We start from the raw sequence: 14,239 nt of genomic DNA, 5'->3' as shown, positions 1-14,239 counted from the left end.
CTTACCACAGCATCAGCAGTTAAATATATATCGTTGTTTAAGGAATGTGAAATTCAAGTTCCCTTCAGGTTCTATCTGTTTAGAGTTTCACACATGGAAGTAGCTTTACTTTTCCTCTCCACATATCCGTTCTTCCTCAACCCTCTTTAGCTCAGTGATGGCTTTCCATCCCTCTAGTTGCCTAAAGCAGAAACCCTGGATGACTTTTCTCTCCTCTTCACTCCCCTCCCTAGCCCCCACTGATGCTGCCCCCTAAGGGGCCCCTACTGCATCGCAGCTTTTCCAGCCCCTTACCTGGGGCTGCTACTGTCACCGAGCAGGCTTTCCTGCCTTTTGTCTGTCTCTTAATTTGCCCACACCTGAAGTCCACTAGCTAAACCGCAGCCAGACGGACTTCCTAAAATCAAATGCAAATCTCATCTTGTTCTTTATCCACTTGAAGTCCTGAAGAGGCTCTTGAAGGACTTCACAATCAAGTTCTAGGTAAAGTAAGCATGACCTCCTCCTTAGCTCTTCGTAACTTAATTCATTAACGCAACGAATATATAGGAAGCATCCTTTCTAAATGCCAGGTACTGCTCTCAGCGCTGGAGACTGCATGCAAGGAAAACAAACCAAATCTGAGCGTTCGCTGAGCTTCCCTCCGAGACACGCAGAGACAAAAAACAAAACAAAACAAAAAAACGACGATGAAGACGAAATGTTACATCATTTAGCATGTTAGAAGGTAACAAGTTTTGTGTAAAACTGAGCAAATAATGGAATCTGGGAGTGAAGATTTGGAGGAAAGTTTACAATTTAAAGGAGGTCATCAGGGTAGGACCTTATCGAGAAGATACCATTTGAGGTGACAGAGGAGGAACCCTGCAGACAGAGGGAGTAAGCAGTGCGAAGTCCTGGGGCAGAAGCATGTCTAGCCTGCATGCGAAGTTGGATCCTATAATCCTTCAGTAATCTGTGCTTCAGCCACAAAGACCTATTTCTAGTTCCTGAACAATTCTCTTCTGAGCATTTGCATATTAACACATCTATCCAGAATACCCTTCCCTTCTTTTGTTTGCTGTGTAACTCCTCCATCCTTCAGCTGGGCACTGCCACTCTTAAACCTTAGTATGCAGACAGATCATGGGCGGTGGGTCCTAGCAGTCTACATTTCTAACAAACTCCCAGGGGATGCTGAGCCTGGACAGTCTGTGGGTCACAAGAGTAGGCAGTCAGAGAAGGCTGGTCTAGGTCAGTGGTTCTCAGCCTCGGATCGTCCTGGAACCACTGGGGGACCTTATAAATACCTCCCGTCTCCACAACAATGCCACATTGGCCCAGTGAAATCAGAGGTTCTGAGAGTGGGGTTCAGGCATCAGTATGTTTTCAAGTCTCCAGGTGATTTCACTGTGCAGGCTGACTGAGAACCTATGGAGTCTCTACAGTCTCTTCTAAGTCAGGAAGCTGTCACTGGGATGGCCAGGCCTTTCCACACAGAATGTACTCGACACTGCTTGGGTCTGTCATGGTATTCAGGACACAGAGCTATAGCACAATGGCTCTAATCACAGACTGTAGAAATGACAGAAATGGGTTCACATCCCATTGCTGAACTTTGGGCAGGTTGCTTTACCTCCCTCAGCCTCAATTTCATCTCTAATATGAAAATCATTATATCTAACATTTTGTCTATTTAAGAATTTTTAAAAAGTAATTACACCCAGCACTTTGCTGATAGCCACTAATTTGAGGCTGCTGTTGACATTAAGTATGGGATTTTGCAGCATTGCAGCTTTTGTTGTTGTTGTTTTTGTTTGTTGTTGTTTAAACAAACATGCTTGCCTATTCTCTCAATTTCCTCCTGAAGAGCATCCACAAGGAAAATAACAACAGCCCCTAGGGAAGCCTGGATCAGCTTAAGCACCATCAAGGGAACTCTTTTCAATAATTTCCTCCTCTGTCCTCAGCTCTCAAAGCTATCCTGGGAGGAAGTCACTGTTTTACTTTATGAAACATTTGCCCACGATAATAGACAGTAATTCTAAGCAGTCTTTTGGCAAACAGACCCTTCTTCCTATCCCGGTCACCCCTGTACATAGTGAGCAAAGGGGATGTACTCCCTGGGACTGACACTCTTGCCAGTCTTCACTTGCTAGTACTGGATTATAGTTCTGATTGCTTTACATGAATCAAACACTCTCTTCGTAGAAGCCACAACAGCAATCAAATCATTAGGGTGGTTCCACCTAATTAGTAAGTCACATGCACATTTGTCTCTGGGTATTTGGGAAGGAATCATGGAACCAGTGAGGCCAGGTTTCCATTTCTTCTAAGCCACTGGCACCCTGAGAAGTGAGAGCATTTTCCATACTCTTTGATAGTAAGTTTTCACCCACACCAAATATTTGAGCATTAGCTCTGCTAGGCAGTGAGCCTGCTTCCTCCTCTCTGTCTCTCTCTACTTGTGATCTCTCTCTGCCAAATAAATAAAATCTTTTATTAAAAAAAGTATATTTGGGGCGCCTGGGTGGCTCAGTGGGTTAAGCCACTGCCTTCGGCTCAGGTCGTGATCTCGGGGTCCTGGGATCGAGTCCCACATCGGGCTCTCTGCTTGGCAGGAAGCCTGCTTCCCTCTCTCTCTCTGCCTGCCTCTCCGTCTACTTGTGATCTCTCTCTGTCAAATAAATAAATAACATTAAAATATATATATATATATATTTGAGCATTAGGACAGGCCTCAAATCCTGCCCCTTCCCCACCCCCCAAGCCTGGCTAGCAAGTCCTCAGAAAGAAGATACGGAAAATTTTATCATAAATTCAAGGATGGTTGAAAACCCTGCTCCAAGATACCTCTGTTTAAAACCCACACCCAGACCTCTGCTCTGTTCATTTCCCTCAGCTTCCATCAATATGCTGACTTACATTTCTACCCTATTCTCATGAATTTACTTACACTGGACTCTCCTCTTTCTTTTCTTGTAAATCTAAAATTTCAGAAGCCATTTTTCCTAGAAATAAGTTATTAAGATTGGTTGGATTTAGTAATGTTATCAGTACAATTAATTCAGTTAATACATGAAGAGAGCTCGGAATAGTGACTGGTACACGGTAGGTGCCCAACAAATGGCACTAAGATAATTGCTATCACTGCCATTATAATACAAGGTCAGCTGTCTTACACTTCAAATAATCTTGCGGACCGGCCTGTATTTTAGACACTTTTTAATAACAGTTGAGTGTCATCTAAGCATTAAGTATTATGCTAAGTGCAGTATATACTTTAGCTCAGTTAATTCACAACAGCTCTATAAAGATCATACTATTATTTCTTGCCTGAACAATAAAGAAATGGAAGCTCAGCTAGGTTAAGGAACTGAGTCGAAGTCACACAGCTTGAAAGTGCTAGCGCCAGGATTCAAACACACGGCTACTTTGTCCTTAATTCGCTCACGTAGTCATGATGTTCAACTTCCTAATGGAACAATAATGCTTGGTCCTCCCTGTCCATTTTTGCTGTTTGCAACTCAAAACTGTCAAGGTGGTCAGAGACAAGTAAAGTTCGTAACAGTCTAGAAGAGTCTAAGGAGACATGACAACTAAATGTAATGTGGTGTCCTTGTGGGTTCTTGGAACAGAAAACAGATGTTAGGTTAAAACTTAAGGAATCTAAATAAAGTTGGTTAATAATAATGTATCAGTATTGGTTCCTTAATTTTTTTTTAAATTTTTTATTTCTTTTCAGCGTAACAGTATTCATTGTTTTTGCACCACACCCAGTGCTCCATGCAATCCGTGCCCTCTCTAATACCCACCACCTGGTTCCCCCAACCTCCCACCCCCTGCCCCCTTCAAAACCCTCAGATGGCTCCTCAATTTTGACAAATGTAGCACAGTAATGTTATTCATATGGGAAACAGCACAAATTACACAAGAACTCTCTAACATTCTTGCCACTTTTCTGTAAATATAAAACTCTTCTTAAAGAGAAAGTTTCCTTTTTTAAAAATCATTGAATCCTTGTTCAAGGTCATACTTGGAATAGTATAATATGTCTAACTATAACATTTCAGTAAACAAACAAACAAAAAAAAAACAAACAAAGCAAACCCCAGAGGATTGCACTGATTAACGTGCATTTTGGAGCTTGGAACATTATGGCCATTTGTGAGTTTTCTAAACCAAATTATCCACCTTCTAAAACACCTCATTAAATATAAAATGGTTACACAGCAGGATCCCAGAATTGGTAGTAAAGTCTTCCTCTGAAATTCTGACCAGAGTAACGAATATTTGTGCCATTGTTTAAAAAAACAAAAAAACAAGACAACAACAATAAAACCCTACTTTAATGAAAACAGAGAAAGTGTTATGTAGGATATTAAGGCTGGGAATCCAAATTCAATTATGCTGCACAAAGCTCTTTTCCACAAATGTGCCAAAGCGACATTAAGGATCAGTGCAGCCTCATTCCAATGGTATGAAAAGGGAGAGCACTCAGTTCAAGGTCAGGTTGCTCATAATATGATATCTACAATACCCTGCAGAGGAGGCACTTTTCAAATAGGAAGTCCTGAATACATACATATGTGGGCTACTTAAAGACGTTTGTGCAGGGACAAAGTCAAATGTCATAGAATTCCTTGGTGCAGTGTATAAAAAATAGGGGAGAGAAAAAGGCTCCTAGTAACAATTCCTTCAAACACTTAGCAAAATTCAAGGATTCATTCCTTCCTGGTCAATGTGATAATTTAAAAATTTGTCCACAAATCCTCTGACACCCCTCCTATCCAACACTATGTCCTATACACTTGAAACTGTAGGCTTCAACCAACAGCACAGAGCAGATGTGACATAATGCTTCCAAAGGTAGGTCATAAAAATGCATGTGCTTCTGCTTTGCTCACAGGAATAATTGGTCTGGAAACCTCTAGCCTCTGTGTCTACTCTGGCCCCATTGATGGTCGAGAACTGGCCACCATTTGACCATACCTCTGAGCCAAATGCTTATTGAATACTTATTGAATAAGCCAACACTTATCTGAGTCAAATACCTCCTGAATTCTTGGCCCACAACAATCTTTGAGAGATGGTAAAATTATTGTTGTTGTTTTTTAAAATAGTGTTTCCTCATCATCATCGATTCCATGTGTATGTACGAATTCTGTTTCTAGCAGACTTATTTTCTTTTTTAAAAGTTGCATTAGCACGTGATGTGATGAGCACTGGGTGTTATATGCAACTAATGAATCATTGAACATTATATCTTTTTTTAAAAGATTTTATTTATTTATTTGACAGAGAGAGATCACAAGTAGGCAGAGAGGCAGGCAGAGAGAGAGGGGGAAGCAGGCTCCTCACTGAGCAGAGAGCCCGATGTGGGGCTCAATCCCAGGACCCTGGGATCATGACCGGAGCTGAAGCAGAAACTTTAAACCACTGAGCCACCCAGGCACCCCAGAACATTATATTAAAAGCTAATGATGTACTATACATTGGCTAATTGAATTTAAATTTAAAAAAATAAAAATAATTTTTTTTTTAAAGTTGCAATATATAGTGCCTGGGTGGCTCATTCAGTTAAGTGTCTGCCTTCTTTTCAGGTCATGATCCCAGGGTCCTGGAATCGAGTCCCACTTTGGACTCCCTGCTCCATGGAGAGCCTGCTTCCCCCTCTCCCTTTGCCTGCTGCTTCCTCTGGTTGTGCTCTCTCTCTCTCTCTGACAAATAACACAAAACCTTTAAAAAAAATAAAAGTTGCATTAGCCATCTTTTGATGGGAATTTGATTTGTTAAGTTTGTTTTTGTTTTTTGACATATAGTTGACACACAATGTTACATCAGTTTTAGGTGTATATTATTGCTGTTTTAATTCACTAAATTTTGAGGTGAGGTATTATGCAATGAGAGCTAACTGGAATAGTCAGTTTATGATTGTTCAAAAAAATGCTGGGCTAACATGAAGTGTCAGTATGGAGTATCACGATTTGTTGACTGTACTGTGTTAAACCTGGTCATAGAACCATAAATTTGTAAATTCATATTAATGGTAAGCAGTAGTATTTTTTAAAAGGTTTTATTTATTGGGGCACCTGGGTGGCTCAGTGGGTTAAAGCCTCTGCCTTCGGCTCAGGTCATGAACCCAGGGTCCTGGGATCGAGCCCCGCATCGGGCTCTCTGCTCAGCAGGGAGCCTACTTCTCTTCCTCTCTCTCTGCCTGCCTCTCTGCCTACTTGTGATCTCTGTCAAATATATAAATAAAATCTTTTGAAAAAAAGATATTATTTATTTATTTGAGACAGAGAAAGAGAGAGCACAAGCAGGGAGGACGATCAGAGGGAGAGGGAGAAGAAGGCTCCCTGATCAGCAGGGAACCCAATGTGGACTCGATTCCAGGACCCTGAGATCATGACCTGAGCCAAAGGCAGACACTTAACTGACTGAGCCACTCAGGCACCCCTATAGTATTTTATTTTAATCTTATTTTATTTCTACCTTAATTTAGAAAACAAACATTACTAAGCATCTACTATGTGTGAGGCACCAGGACAGGCATTAGGAATTCAATGCTACAAAAGACAAATAGATCTTTAGTTTCGTGGTGCTTACACCCTAGTGGGAGAAACAGACAAAAACAAATAAACAATTCAAATGATCACTAATTATGATAAGTGCCATAATGGAACCCCACAAGCTGCTTGGAAACATCCTACTTTTGACAGGTGGTTAAGAAAGATTGCATGGTAACAGACTACTGGTAGCTATCCTTACTATAATGAGCATAATGTATAGAATCGTCAAATTACCACATTATACACCTGAAATTAATACGACACTATGTCAACTAAACTTCAATGAATATAAATTGAGAAATAAATATAGAAAACATTTCAGAATATAAGACAGTAAGCAAGCAGGGTATCTCGGAGAAGATGACGCTTAAGACAGGACAAAAAAGTGAAGGAATAACCCGTCATGTTAAGAGCAGCAGAAATGTTCCTAAAAGAGTAACAACATGGGCAAAGGCCCTGGAGGTAGAAATACACCACAGTGAAACCCATGTGGCTGAAGCTCCATGTGTCAGGGTCATGGGGAAGAAGTAGTTCCAACAAAGAATGCCCCTTCAGTGTTAGAGTGTTGTTTGGGGGCGATGGTTTTCCAATAAAAGATTTTATTTCTCACCCTACCCTCTGCATACAAGCAGAGTCATGTGACTGAATCCTGGCCAAAAGAATGGGGGTGGGAATGGCAGGCTAGACTGTCATATCGGAGCCCCCAAATGACCACATGAAGCAAAGGCCCAGGCTCCCTCCTTCTTCCCAGCAACGTGAGTAAGAAAAAAACCTCCATGGGTGTTAGGCCATGAGATTTCAGAGCTAAGCTTTTATAGCAGTTCGTATTACCTTAATTTAAACAAGGGAGAGAGATACAAGATTCCGCTGGAATTTATAATGAGGGACTGGATCAAATGGTAAGAAATTTGATTTTTACTCTAAGAGCACTGAGAACCCATTATTGCATGCAGAGAAGTGAGATGATCTGATTGACATTTCAAGGTCACTATGGTCTCTGTAGAGATTGGATTGGAAAGCGAAAGAGTAAAGGTATCATGTTGGATTATTACAAAGGGCCAACATGAAGTAAAGGAATGGAAGTCCTATGGTCTGTCAACTGGGGACTTGCTGCTTGGTCCAGAAGAGCGAAGTTCACAGAATCAGAGTTTCTTTTAAATGAAAAGGAATAATCACCTGGTTCAAGAGAGTGATTTGTATATTATCCTGCAGCTTTTAAATTTTCTGAAACTCTTAATAAACACTTCATATGTTTTAGAAAACATAATCTAACTTATATATCACCTCACCCTGGCTATGTCGAGGAAAGTTTACATCAAATTTCTCACCACTTGAGATACATTTAAAACAGTTGGCTGAGATCCTACAAAGGCAGTGTGATCTGTATCAAGGCAAGCACCATCTTCCTGCTCCAAAAACCGGGCTCTGAGCATGACCTGAGACTCTAGAGCAAATTAAGATACCATCACCGTTAGGATTAAAGAACTCAGGTGGACACAATGAGGAACTAGTCCAAAGTAAACCACCCTGCCAAACACCAACCTGGGGGAACACAGGAGACAGAACACTTTCCCTGCCCAGAACGGTGTATAACTGGGGGAGGTGGGTGGGTACAGTCAGAGGATGAGGTGTTCGAGCACAAGTTTATCCAGGAAAGAAGCATTATGGCATATGAGAAAAACCTGGTTGGATTGGTTGGGTTGGTCAGATGAAAAGAGTCCACCACCACACCCATTAAAAACCCCTTGACTTAGCAATTCAGGAACTTTATATTATCACTTAGCTCTCATTCAATAACCTTGCTTTGCTGCCCACTAAAAAGAAAAAAAAAAAAGAAAAAAAGGAAAAAGAAGCAGCAACGTTATGTCATATGATAATATAGGGTCTGTTATTTCTTTGCTTTATCTTGCAATTGTTATCTACTAATCTAACTTTCATTAGAGAGTCTTTCCTGAGAAAGAATCTTTAGCTAAACAAGAAGTTCAGGTGATTTTAGTTATCTTCCATGAGTTAGTATTTTCAACGCCCTGTTACATTTTGTTAAAAGATATTCTAGACATGTTCCCCAAAATGCAATGCGTTAAATCTGAAGCAATAGAGTCTAAAATACATAAAATATATATACCTACAATCTAACACTATAAGGGTGTTTGTTGCTTTTTTATGTTTAAATATAAAGTCTATCAAAAGGCATCTTATTCTGCAAAACACAGCACTACAAATATTAAAGGAACAGAAGCCTATAAATGGCCTCAGGAATGCTAACTGAAATACATCCAGGTATCAGCACGTTTATTCTCTGGAAAATACATATATATATTTATCTTCTTTCAGAGAATAACTATCAGCCTGAAGTTTTTGTTGTTGTATTGTGGTGGTGAGCACTTTTTAATATGGTCTATTTTATCTGCATGAAATCCTCAGGTTTTATGAGGGAAATCATATCCAACACACACATCAAAACTTGTCCTAACTGTGAATGCCCCAGAAATACTTGAAGAAGGCAAAATTTGATTGAAAGCTAGAAACTGTACACATTAATATTTTTTAGTTTTTATCTACTTTCAGTTTGACCCATGCAATCACATGACCTGAAGGACAAAAATGCAACTATTTACAAATACTCAAAGTGATTCCCAAAGGGCATGACAGTTCTTGTCTCTTCTGAAGAGTCTAGACTCAAGCCAGGCATATAGTATTTCTTGATTTTTCTCACCCAGAAGACTTTGTTCTGATTTTGGGTTATCACTCTAAAGTATTTCAAACTGATTCTAGAGACCCTGGCCAATCATCCATTTGTCCGTTCCACAACAGTAAGGAGTCTTTACTATGTGACACTTACACTACTGTATCGAGGACCCTACATAAATATGACATTACCATTACCCTTGAGAACAGAACAGAATCATCTGTAATACCATGTAATACATGCTTTGGGACCACAGAGAAGGGACAATTAACTCTAACTGAATGACCCCAGGCCTCAGTAGTCAACGAGTTCATTGTCACATGAATTCTCACATGTTGCTGATTTGGTATGTTTCCTCCAAGACCTCAGTCTTTTTATTTATTTATTTTTTTGAAGATTTTTTTTTAATAAAATATTAAATAGCACACAGACGGAGAGGGAGAGGAAGAAGCAGAATCCTAGCCAAGCAGGGAGCCCTACACAGGACTCAATCCCAGGACCCAAGCCCAAGTCAGCTGCTTAACCAACTGAGGCACTCAGGCACCACAAGACCTCAGTCTTGAGGAAAGAAAAGCCTCCCTTACTATTTCAAAGAGTCTCTAGGGGGCATCTCAAATAATCTTTCCATTTTCCCATAGGCCTCTGTGTCCACTGGTCAACACAATCTCTTTCATGTTCTGTCATTGACATGGTAAGGACACTTCACGATTGGTGTGATATTGGGTGGCACAATTAGTGCCGTATTTTGTTTTCCTGTAATGTAGGCAGCTATAAGCTTCTTCCCCAAATCTCTTTCTCCATAGGGCTCATATTTTGTGGTGGGGACCAGAATTGACACCTATTGCCATTACATTCTATCCATTTCCTTAGGTTTTATTTGTATCCAAGTGATATCATATATATTCTTCTGTAGGCTTTCCCCCCCCCCATTACCAGTATTTTAAAATATAATATATTAAGGGGCACGGGTGACTCGGTCAGTTACACATCTACCTTAGGCTCTGCTCGTGATCCTGGAGATCCAGACCTTCACTGGGCTCCCTGCTCAACAGGGAGTCTGCTTTTCCCCTCCTTCTCCCTCTGCCCCTCCCCCCACTCATGCTCCCTCCTTCTCTCTCAAATAAATAAAATCTTTTTAAAAAATAATAAAAATAAAATATAGTATATGAGCATACCAACAACAGGTATTGGCCTTTGCATTCCACTCACTTCTTATTCTCCAAAGTGGGTGCTCGGTGCTCTCTGTGAGTGTGCCAGTTTTCCCACCACCTTACCAATGCTTGATATTATCAATTCAGCTTCTACTAATCCGGTAGGCAAAAAAATGGAATCTTGTATTTATTTCCTGAGGAGTAGTGAGGGTGAGCATTATATTTGGACACATTTGCCTCCTTATATACCTCGGCTTCACTTGCTTCCCAGGCTCTCCATTATTTACTTGGCTTCTGTTGTAGCAGCAGCCAAGGGACTTCACACATACCTGTGATTCTACTGCCTGGAACCGAGTAGTCACTTGCTCGAGAATATAGGATTCCATCTTGGCCATTAACATGTAGTCAGGCCAATCAGCATTCTGACTCTTCTCATACTTGCAGTGAAATGAAACACCACACCACAGGTTCAGGATCCTTCTGAGGGAATGTTACCACACAGAAGGGTCAAAATCCACTAGACTAACTTCGAACAGTGGAGAACCAGATGATAGGAATCCGAGAGGATAAACTTCATCCCTCCCTGCTTACCATAGCTGGCTCTGAAGTATAATATCTATGAACAAGCTGTTCCAAAGACAACCCATTTGGACAAATAGACAGACATACCATTCAACTATCTCTTGGCTTTCTGTGAAGCAGTGGCCAGACTGTAACACATCATCTTGCATTATTCCCCTCCCTCCCTTTCCCATCAGAAGCCTGTAGCAGATTGTACTTTTTTGGGAGGTGACAACATTCATTAACAATTTCTGAAGAATGTAATGTTTTAGATTGAGTCTATGTTTCAGAAAGAGGACTCTGGAGACATTATGGAAAGTGAGTAGGAATTAGGGAGAAAGTAAGACAGGAGACATGTTTTTAGGAGTTTATTCCACTGGTGTAAGTGTCAGTTAGGGTAGCAGCAGTGGAAATAAAGAACAGTCATACTGAAGAGAGTTTGGGGAATTAAGTGTTGATTAGATCATTTGTGAGAAGAATACAGAGGGAGGAAGGGTAAAGCATTGAATAACAACAGTTGTTAAAGACTGAAGAAAGAAGAGGGATTGAGAAGTCTGCGAAAGGCAGGCCAAGAGGTAAGAGAATTTGGAGAAGAGAGAATTTCAAGAAGAGACTGACTAATGATGTTCCATAACGTGGAAAGGTCGAATGGACTAAGAATGAAGGAGGAGCTACAAATCCAGCCATCGGGTATTACGATACATCAGCATCAAAGGAGGGATGGAGACTAGAAACACAGTAGGTATCAAATAAAGACAGGTTGGTAAAATAAGGTGATTGAACAATGGTCTGAAGTAGTAGCAGGAGCCCAATGGGAAACCCAGGATCTGGGAGCCTTCAGCTAAGAGAGGCCAGGATGGCAATTTCAACGTAGGCCTCGGCAAAGTGTCAAAATTTCTTAGGCAAGAAGATAGAAGGTAAAAAAAAAAAAGTATTTGGGGGAAAAAGCCAGAATAGCAATATTTACCAGAAATTGGAAAAGAGGTTCTAGAGAATTCAGAGGAATGGGATAAAAGAAGATCAGTGGAGGTGGGGTTGGGGGTAGTTTTCATTTCATTCCACCTTTCCGGATTCAAAGCATTTGTGGTAAATTTAGCCTCCATTTTCTCGCTAGTCCCAGGGTTTATAGTCATCAAGGTGTTTAGATTTGTGGTTTCCTGGGAAGCCATTCTGCCCCCCCATTACTATATATTATCAGTGCTTGAAATACCCCAATGTAAATCTATTAACCTATTTATAGATTCTGTTGGGATAATAATCTCTAACTTGGGTGTGCAGATTAGATGAGAGCAAGGCCCTGTGGGCATTAGACTCTAGGAGTGTCAGGGCTCCAAGAAGTGGGAGAGGTTTTCAGATCTCCCTGAAGGAGATGTCTTAAAGAGTAAGACATTAAAAATAAAATTTACCTACTTCATTATTTTTATTAAGGACAAGGCCTCCTTCTAAAACCTGTAAAACAATTGTTCCTTTACATAAGTTACTATGTCTCCTGCAAACACACACAGACACACACAGTCCCCTTCCTTTTAAAGGTAAACTTTGGAGAATGCAAAAAAAGACTTTATACCATTCTGCATGAATAAGTGCAAATGCAAAAGAGACACCCAAAATAATAAACATCAACTATTTAGAATATGACTTGTTTAGGGGCGCTTGGGTGGCTCAGTCTGTTGGGCAGCTGCCTTCGGCTCAGGTCATGATCCCAGGGTCCTGGGATGGAGCCCCATATCGGGCTCCCTGCTCAGCGGGGAGCCACTTCTTCCCTGCCTGCCACTCTCCCTGCTTATGCTTGTGTGCGCTCTCTCTGTCAAATAAACAAATAATATCTTTAAAAAAATAAAAACAAAATGTGACTTGTTTAAAACATGACTTTGGCTGTTTCAAAATAGCCAAAACAATCCTGAAAAAGAGGAACAAAGCTCGAGATAACACAAGTCCAGATTTCAAGATATACTACAAGGTAGTAATCAAAACAGTGTGACACTGGCATGAAAATAGACACAAAGATCAATGGAACAGAAAAGAGTGCCCAGAAATGAACCCATGGATATATGGTGAATCAATCTACGATAAAGGAAGCAAGAACATACAATAGGGAAAAGACAGTCTCTTCAACAAATGGTGCTGGGAAAACTGGACAGCTACATGCACAAGAATGAAACTGGACCACTGTCTTACATGATATTCAAAAATAAACTCAAGGGGAGGAGTCAAGATGGCGGAGAAGTAGCAGGCTGAGACTACTTCAGGTAGCGGGAGATCAGCTAGATAGCTTATCTAAAGATTGCAAACACCTACAAATCCAACGGGAGATCGAAGAGAAGAAGAACAGCAATTCTAGAAACAGAAAATCAACCACTTTCTGAAAGGTAGGACTGGCGAAGTGAATCCAAAGCGACGGGAAGATAGACCGCGGTGGGAGGGGCTGGCTCCCGGCAAGCGGCGGAGCAACGGAGCACAAAATCAGGACTTTTAAAAGTCTGTTCCACTGAGGGACATCGCTCCAGAGGCTTAACCGGGGTGAAGCCCACGCGGGGTCGGTGTGGCCTCAGGTCCCGCAGGGTCACAGAAGGATTGGTGGTGTCTGAGTGTTGCAGAGCTTACAGGTGTTAGAACGGGGAGGCCGGCTACAGAGACAGAGCCGAGGAGTGAGCTCTAATCTCGGGGTTACCTTGAACCGGTCGCAGCCTCGGTCAGCTAGGAGCGCGGCCAGAGGCCAGGGTGACGGGAGTAATTGGGCGCTGTTCTCTGAGGGCGCACTGAGGAGTGGGGCCCTGGGCTCTCGGCTCCTCCGGGCCGGAGACCGGGAGGACGCCATTTTCATTCCCGTCCTCCGGAACTCTACGGAAAGCGCTCAGGGAACAAAAGCTCCCGAAAGCAAACCCGATCGGATTACTCAGCCCGGCCCCGGGTAAGGGCGGTTCAACTCCGCCTGGGGCAAAGACACTTGAGAATCACTACAACAGGCCCCTCCCCCAGAAGATCAACAAGAAACCCAGCCAGGACCAAGTTCACCTACCAAGGAGTTCAGTTTCAATATCAAGGAGAGCAGCGAAATTCCAGAGGAGGAGAAAGCAAAGCATGGAACTCATGGCTTTCTCCCCATGATTCTTTAGCCTTGCAGTTAATTTAATTTTTTTTTCTTTTTCAATTTTTTTTTCTCTTCTTCTGCTAAATTTTTTAACTTTTACCCTTTTCTTTTTTAACGTTTTTTAACTACTTTATCTAATATATATATATTTTTTTCCTTTTTATATTTTTTCTTTATTGGTTTTCTTTTTTTAAGT

The sequence above is a fragment of the Enhydra lutris genome, unplaced genomic scaffold (assembly GCF_002288905.1).
Source record: "Enhydra lutris kenyoni isolate GAN:26980312 unplaced genomic scaffold, ASM228890v2 scaffoldscaffold13, whole genome shotgun sequence".
Lineage (NCBI taxonomy): Eukaryota > Metazoa > Chordata > Mammalia > Carnivora > Mustelidae > Enhydra > Enhydra lutris.
The sequence above is the reverse complement of the archived record's forward strand: the minus strand, read 5'-3'. Positions refer to the sequence as shown.